Source organism: Rhincodon typus, unplaced genomic scaffold, assembly GCF_021869965.1.
Source record: "Rhincodon typus isolate 14 unplaced genomic scaffold, sRhiTyp1.1 hic_rhity00000051, whole genome shotgun sequence".
Lineage (NCBI taxonomy): Eukaryota > Metazoa > Chordata > Chondrichthyes > Orectolobiformes > Rhincodontidae > Rhincodon > Rhincodon typus.
In genome coordinates this window covers 1,336,367-1,343,019 of record NW_025965689.1, presented here as the reverse complement: position 1 = coordinate 1,343,019, position 6,653 = coordinate 1,336,367, and the positions used below count along the sequence as shown (strand labels likewise).

Sequence of the window (6,653 nt, the reverse complement as noted above, 5' to 3'; positions counted from 1 at the left end):
AGCAGGCGGAGACAATGGGTCGACCAGGGCATTCAGGTTTGTGGATTTTGGGAAGGAGATAGAAGCGGGCAGTGCGAGGTTGGGGAATGATGAGGTTGGAGGCCGTGGGTGGGAGGTCACCTGAGGTGATGAGGTTGTGGATGGTTTGGGAGATGATGGTTTGGTACTCGGGGTGGGGTCATGATCAAGGGGGCGGTAGGAGGTGGTGTCGGAGAGTTGGCGTCTGGCCTCAGCGATGTAGAAGTCAGTGCGCCATACTACAACTGCGCCTCCCTTGTCCGCGGGTTTTATGGTGAGGTTGGGATTGGAGCGGAGGGCTGCACGTTCTGCGGGGCAGAGGTTGGAGTGGGTGAGAGGGGTGGAGAGGTTGAGGCGATTGATGTCTCGATGGCAGTTGGAGATGACGAGGTCGAGGGAGGGTAGGAGGCCTTGGGGTGGTGTCCAGGAGGAGGGGGTGTGTTGGAAGCGGGAGAAGGGGTCAGTAGAGGGAGGGTTAGGTTCACGGTTGAAGAAGTAAGCATGGAGGCGGAGGCGGCGGCGGCGGAAAAACTGCTCTATGTCCAAGCGTGAGTGGTATTCGTTGATCTGTGGGTGGAGGGGGACAAAGGTGAGCCCTTTACTGAGGACTGACCGTTCGTCTTCAGCACTTTTAGAAGTTGCAGGAGTTTGTTTGAATGTTCCAATCTCTGCTGCTCGACATGAATGAGTCTTTATCTAATGCCCTCGGTGTCAGGGCCTGTAAGTGAAGATTGATGCATTTTTCCCTTAGTCAGTCTCTGATTGTGTGCTTATTCTAGATTGGTCAGTCTCTGGTCTGAACGTGTGTTCCAAATTTTGCTCACGGGCGATTGGCATCCAACAGAGAAGAACTTGGAAACTAACATGATTGTGCTCTAGGGAAGGTCGAGAGGAACGTCAAGCCCTTTGTAGAAAATTGAAAAAAAATTTGAAAGAGACACACAATGTTTCTTGCTGGACTGAAGGAAAAAAAGAAAGAAATGTTAACTCCTGTAAAGGTGAAGAAATGATAAGGGTGAGGATAGCAGTTCCTCTGAAGCCTCAATACATTCACGGAAACAGAATGTTGGCTGATTGGGATTAGTGTTGTTAGCTGTGTTTTTTTTGATTGGTGCAGACCCAATGGGCTGAAGGGCCTTTTTCTGTGCTGTAGACTTCTATAACTTGAGGGTGTTAGTGGAGATCATTTTGAATGTATCATTTTCTATGATTTGCAGTGTATACAGAATGATTTGGTTGTTCCACATTCTAACATGTACCTTCAGACAGTGAGAGAGTGTGTGTGAGTGAGAGAGGGAGAATTATTCATCAAAGGATTAATTCTGTCCTTCTCAGTCACTGATAAACTTCATATAAACGTGTTTCATCCACTTTACTAACTCTTATCTTCTCGGTGAGCAGGTTCTTCCCATTTCTGTACTTAACGTCTCACTGAAGTATGGCAGTTGTAACTATGTTGCAGCATGATCTATTTACTTGTCTTGATTGTAACTTGGAAAATGCCCTTATTCAATGCAGATTTAATACAGTTCCCGAGTGTCTATTTCAGATGACCATTCAGTCTATCAATTTTCAAAACTAGTGTCAATGTCAATGGGCTACATACCTGCTGATTGTCAGAAGCAGCTGGTCACACTTGGCTTTGTACCGAGGAAATATAACAACATCCTGGTCCTTCAAGTATTTGCCTGGAGGAAGACAGAAGACACACCTCCTGTAAATCAACATTCAGAGAGTCTGGCAGTATTGAACTAATCAACATAACTGTAGGGATTCTATGACGTCTATAACATTAAGTTCACAAGCATTGGGATGTGTTTTTTTTTAAAAAGAAAACGAGCAATTTGAACAGAACCAGAGGTCTTATTCCCTGTTCCCCAGAGCTGCTCCTTGTCTGGGGATTCTCATTGTTTTTTTTTCTTGAAATAATTCGATACCAACTGAGTCAGATCCAGAAACTGAGCAACAACTGCACAGTTCCATACATGGGGCTAACCGAAGCAACAGGCATGCGTATACAGTTCAATATCCAGCTCCCAACACACTAACTGTTAAAAGGAAGAACAAAGGGCGCTATTTTAAATGTTTCAGGTGAGAAATTTAACCTAGTGACTCAATTACTTGTCCTTTTCAGGGTTATAACATTCCTCTAGTCTGTGTTTCCACTGTTCACGGCACAATGTCCAAAAACAGCGTGAAACAGAAGCCGAACAACCAATTTACATCACAGTTTAGAGGATGAAAAGCCACAAGAATGACCCCCAGCAGCTTCTTTCGGCTGTGTCTCCCTCAGCAGGCCCACACACAGCCCGAGAAAGGCCTCTCTCTTCCATCCCAGGCCGCTCACTCCAAGTTCCGGGACCAGTTCCTGCTCCGCTCGGCCTCTTACAAACAGCCCCCGGATCTCCCTGAACTGAGCCCGAAACAGTGCCGCTGTCGGAGCCCCACTCTGTGTCCCAGACTCACATCTCGATGTGCTGCTGGAAGGAGCCTGCTGTTCCCTCGCTTCCCTGGGCGCTGGTCTCTCCATTGCGGTCTGTTTCAAACAAACCTCTTCCACTCACTGAGTAAATGCTCCTCAATGGCAGCGCTGGGGGTGGGCCTCACGCATGCGCTCCTCTGGGTTGTGTGTTACCATGGGAAATGCGGGGTTGCAGGGAAAGGGCGGGGGGATGGGTCTGGATGGGATGCTGTTCAGAGGGTCGGTGTGGACTTTTATTTGGACCGAAGGGTCTATTTCCACACTGTAGGGATTCGATGATGATTCTATGAAGTGTGCTGCAGATTAGGAGCATAAATGTGAACTATATGCCAATGTTTTGTTCTACTCATGTAACCTCCCTTACTGTTTTCATATGGAGTAAAAGTTAGAGCATAATTTTGAATGCTCCGGTTTCCTCCCCCAATCCAAGGTGTGCAGGCTAGGTGGATTGGCTATGTTAAATTGCCCGTAGTGTCCAGGAATGTTTAGGTTAGGTGGGTTAGACATGAGAAATCAGGAGTAGGGGAATAGGTCTGGGTTAGGTCCTCTTCAGAGGGGAGGTGTGGACTTGTTGGACCAAATGGCCTGGAAGGATTCTATGTCTGGCAGCATCTGTGAAGGAAAAACAAAGTTAACATTTTAGGTGCGGTGACCCTTCCTCAGAATTGATGGTTGCTCGGAAAATGTCATGATATATGCAGAAAAAAAGGGGAGGGGGATCGTGTTGAGAATAAACGATAGGATAGAGAGCCTAAAGAGAGAGAAGAACATTTGGACAGACAGAGTTGATAACGATCAGGCTGGGAGGTTCAATAGTAGTTAATGGGGACTATTAGTGACTAACAGTAAGTGGTGGATAATATGTGGTAACAAGGCCTTGTGAGGGGTAGAGTTTAGGTCCAAAATTATTGAACTCGATATTGAGTCCGGAGGGCTGCAGGGTCCCCAAGCGGAAGATAAGGTGTTGTTCTTCTAGGTTGTGGAACAAGCTGGAACACTGGAACAGTGCAGCAAGCCAGAGATGGAGATGTCGGCCAGGGAACAGGGTGGTGCATTAAAGTGGCAGGCAACAGGTAGTTTGGGGTCTTTTGTGCGAGCAGAACATAGATGTTCTGAAAATGATAGATGTTTCTGAAAATAAATTCGGATAAATTCACGTAGAGATTTGGAAATTGAAACAAAACAGAAATCGCACGATACTTCTATTCGTGGGTCTCAAATACGGGGTCATTTATTTTCGTTGCCAAGGGAGAAATTTAGGGCTCATTACCCACCGGGACAAGTTTCAAAAACCCTCCAACGTGTACGAAATAGGAAAAAGTTTTACAAAGAGGAACGAATAATTTATTTTTTCTTTGAATTTACTTCACTTTCACATTACAAGTGCACCCTGCTATCTTTGTAAAACCTCACATAACGTTCTTCCAGGTGAGTTTATCGTCACGGAGTCATTTTTCAGCAACTTCTATATTTTCCAGTTACTCTTTAACCCATGATCAGGGCAGAAGCTACAGTGCCCCGTTGGGTATGAAACACGAGTTTCACCCTCAGGAAAGAAAAGTAACTGTTCGAGTCCCACGAATAGTTAAACACGCTCACCTGGAAGAACGTTATGTGAGGTTTTATAAATATAGCAGGGTGCACTTGTAATGTGAAAGTGAATTAAATTCAAAGAAAAATTAAATTATTCATTCCTCTTTGTAAAACTTTTTCCAATTTCGTACATGTTGGAGGGTTTTTAAAACTTGTCCCGGTGGGTAATGGACCCTAAATTTCTCCCGTGGCAACGAAAATAAATGACCCCGTATTTGAAACCTACGAATAGAAGTATCGTGCGATTTCTGTTTTGTTTCAATTTCCAAATCTCGACGTGAACTTATCCGAATTTATTTTCAGAAAGCAGTACGTGGGGCTTCCTGTTGTCGGTGAGAGGCTTTCAAAATGAACCGAGATTAACAGTGAAGTCTAATCTAGCACAATAAGTGAGGGCCACTTTACAAAATTTTCGGAAGCCGGTGTTGCTTAGGGAGTGAGAAAGAGAGTTTATGTGAAGAATCCATTTGTAATCTAAAAGGAAATTAAATCGTAATCATTTATACACTATTCTTTGTAAAACGTCTTCTTCGTATTGTCCATATTGGCGGGCTTTTCAAATCGGAAAGTAAACGGTTGATGATTTGGCGCCGGTATTTTCCTACGGTTTCCACGCAAAGGAATTTTGTTTTATTTTCAAATCTCCCCGCGCGTTCTATCCGGTTTTGCAGAAAGCTATAAAAGAGGCTTTCTGCTGTCGGCGGGAAAATTTCAAAGTGCACTGAGATGAAAGCAGAACAGCTGCCGGTCTGGCATCGCAAAAGTAGAAATATTGTTGATCTCGAGCAATAGGGAGTGCGATTGTAAAGTATTGTTTAAAGCAGTAATGCGCTCAACGAGAAAGAAATAGTTGTGTGATACTTTTATCAATATATCCGGGTGCTGATGTGAAATAAAATGAATCTGTGCAGAGAATAACTTTCGGCGGGCTCCTTTTTTCCTTCCGCTTATTCTTAAGGTTCAGGGCAAAAAAACAAGATCAGAAATAGACGATTCAGCTCGGTCAGGGAATCAGAGAGAGATGGTGTGAAGTATACAGGTGTATTCTAAAAGTAAATTATCAGAAGTATGAACGCATTCTTCTTTGTAAATCGACTTCTGTTTTGTACGTATTGGCGGGCTTTTCAAATCAGAATGAAAGCGGTTGATGATTTGGCGCCGGTATTTTCCGGCCTCCTCCCCGGGCCCTCTCTGGATTGGTGAGTGAAGCAGATATCTGATTGGGAATTGAAACTATATTAGGAGCTGCTGAACAATGTGACCAATCAGCAATGGCCGCACCACCATTCCTCCCGAAGATTTAAGAGGCCGGAATGTGGGCGCATTGCAACATTCTCTGTGAAAGTGTTTGTGACGTTGTGTCCATGTCTGGGAGAGGAAAGGGCGCTGGTGGGAAAGCTCGCTCCAAGGCGAAGTCCCGGTCGTCCCGGGCTGGCCTGCAGTTCCCGGTGGGCCGTGTTCACAGACTCCTGAGAAAGGGTAACTATGCTGAGCGTGTGGGTGCCGGAGCGCCGGTCTATCTGGCTGCGGTGCGAGTATCTGACGGCTGAAATCCTCGAGTTGGCCGGTGACGCGGCCCGGGACAACAAGAAGACCCGCATCATCCCCAGGCACCTCCAGCTGGCCGTGCGCAACGACGAAGAGCTCAATAAGCTGTTGGGAGGGGTGACCATCGCTCAGGGTGGGGTGCTGCCTAATATCCAGGCCGTGCTGCTGCCCAAGAAAACCGCCGCTGGGGGCGCCACTAAAAAGTGAAGAGACCGTTATTTCATTTGACAACCCAAAGGCTCTTTTCAGAGCCACCCACAACATCAGTGAAAAGAAGCTAGACGGTCACTAGTAGCCTATTCGTTCTTTTAATGTAAAGATCGGCCCTCTAATGAGATTGCTGTAACTGAGATTTTTTGTTTTTTTTTTTAAAGACTTTCAGAATGAGCCAAGATAAAACTACAACAGCTGTCTGACTGGAATAGTAAATTTGGTGATTTTTGCAGTAAGGGTCAGGGACATATAAATAATAGCTAAAGGGGGTGTTTCTATTAATACGCTGACAGGGAACAACCTCATGGAAAGCCTCCACCGCAGAAAGAGGCCCTTCCAGTCTGAATCGACCCTCCGAAGAGCATGTACCGAAGTATACTGGAAGGGGAAAAAGAGAGATTGTGTGCCCTATACTTTAAAATCTTTTGAAATTTACAGTTATAGCTCGGGAAATACCAAACGAGACAATGGGCACACAGAGGCGTTTTATCGGGAATTTGTAAGCTTTTGCAGACACGGAGTCCACTACTTCAAATTGTACTTTGTGACGACTGCTAAAATCTCAAGTTATAACTTTTGTCGTGGCATGACCGCATCTCCCAGACCCATTCAGTTCCTGTAATTGCTGCCGCATTGACAAACTGCAGCAACAGCACGCTGTGTGTTTACATTAAACAAGGAAATAGCGCCTACCGATTGTTGCTTTCTGTCAATCATATATCTCATGTATACACGGAACCTTCAGTTATGTTCTGCGATCAATTTCTAACTTCGCTGCCGCTGCTTGAATTTTGTCTTC

General features: G+C 45.3%; 1 pseudogene; it reads left to right on the top strand.

Moving 5' to 3' along the window:
* The first annotated feature begins 5,406 nt into the window (after window positions 1–5,406).
* LOC125488147 lies at window positions 5,407–6,453 on the top strand (annotated as a pseudogene).
* Window positions 6,454–6,653: the final 200 nt, after the last annotated feature.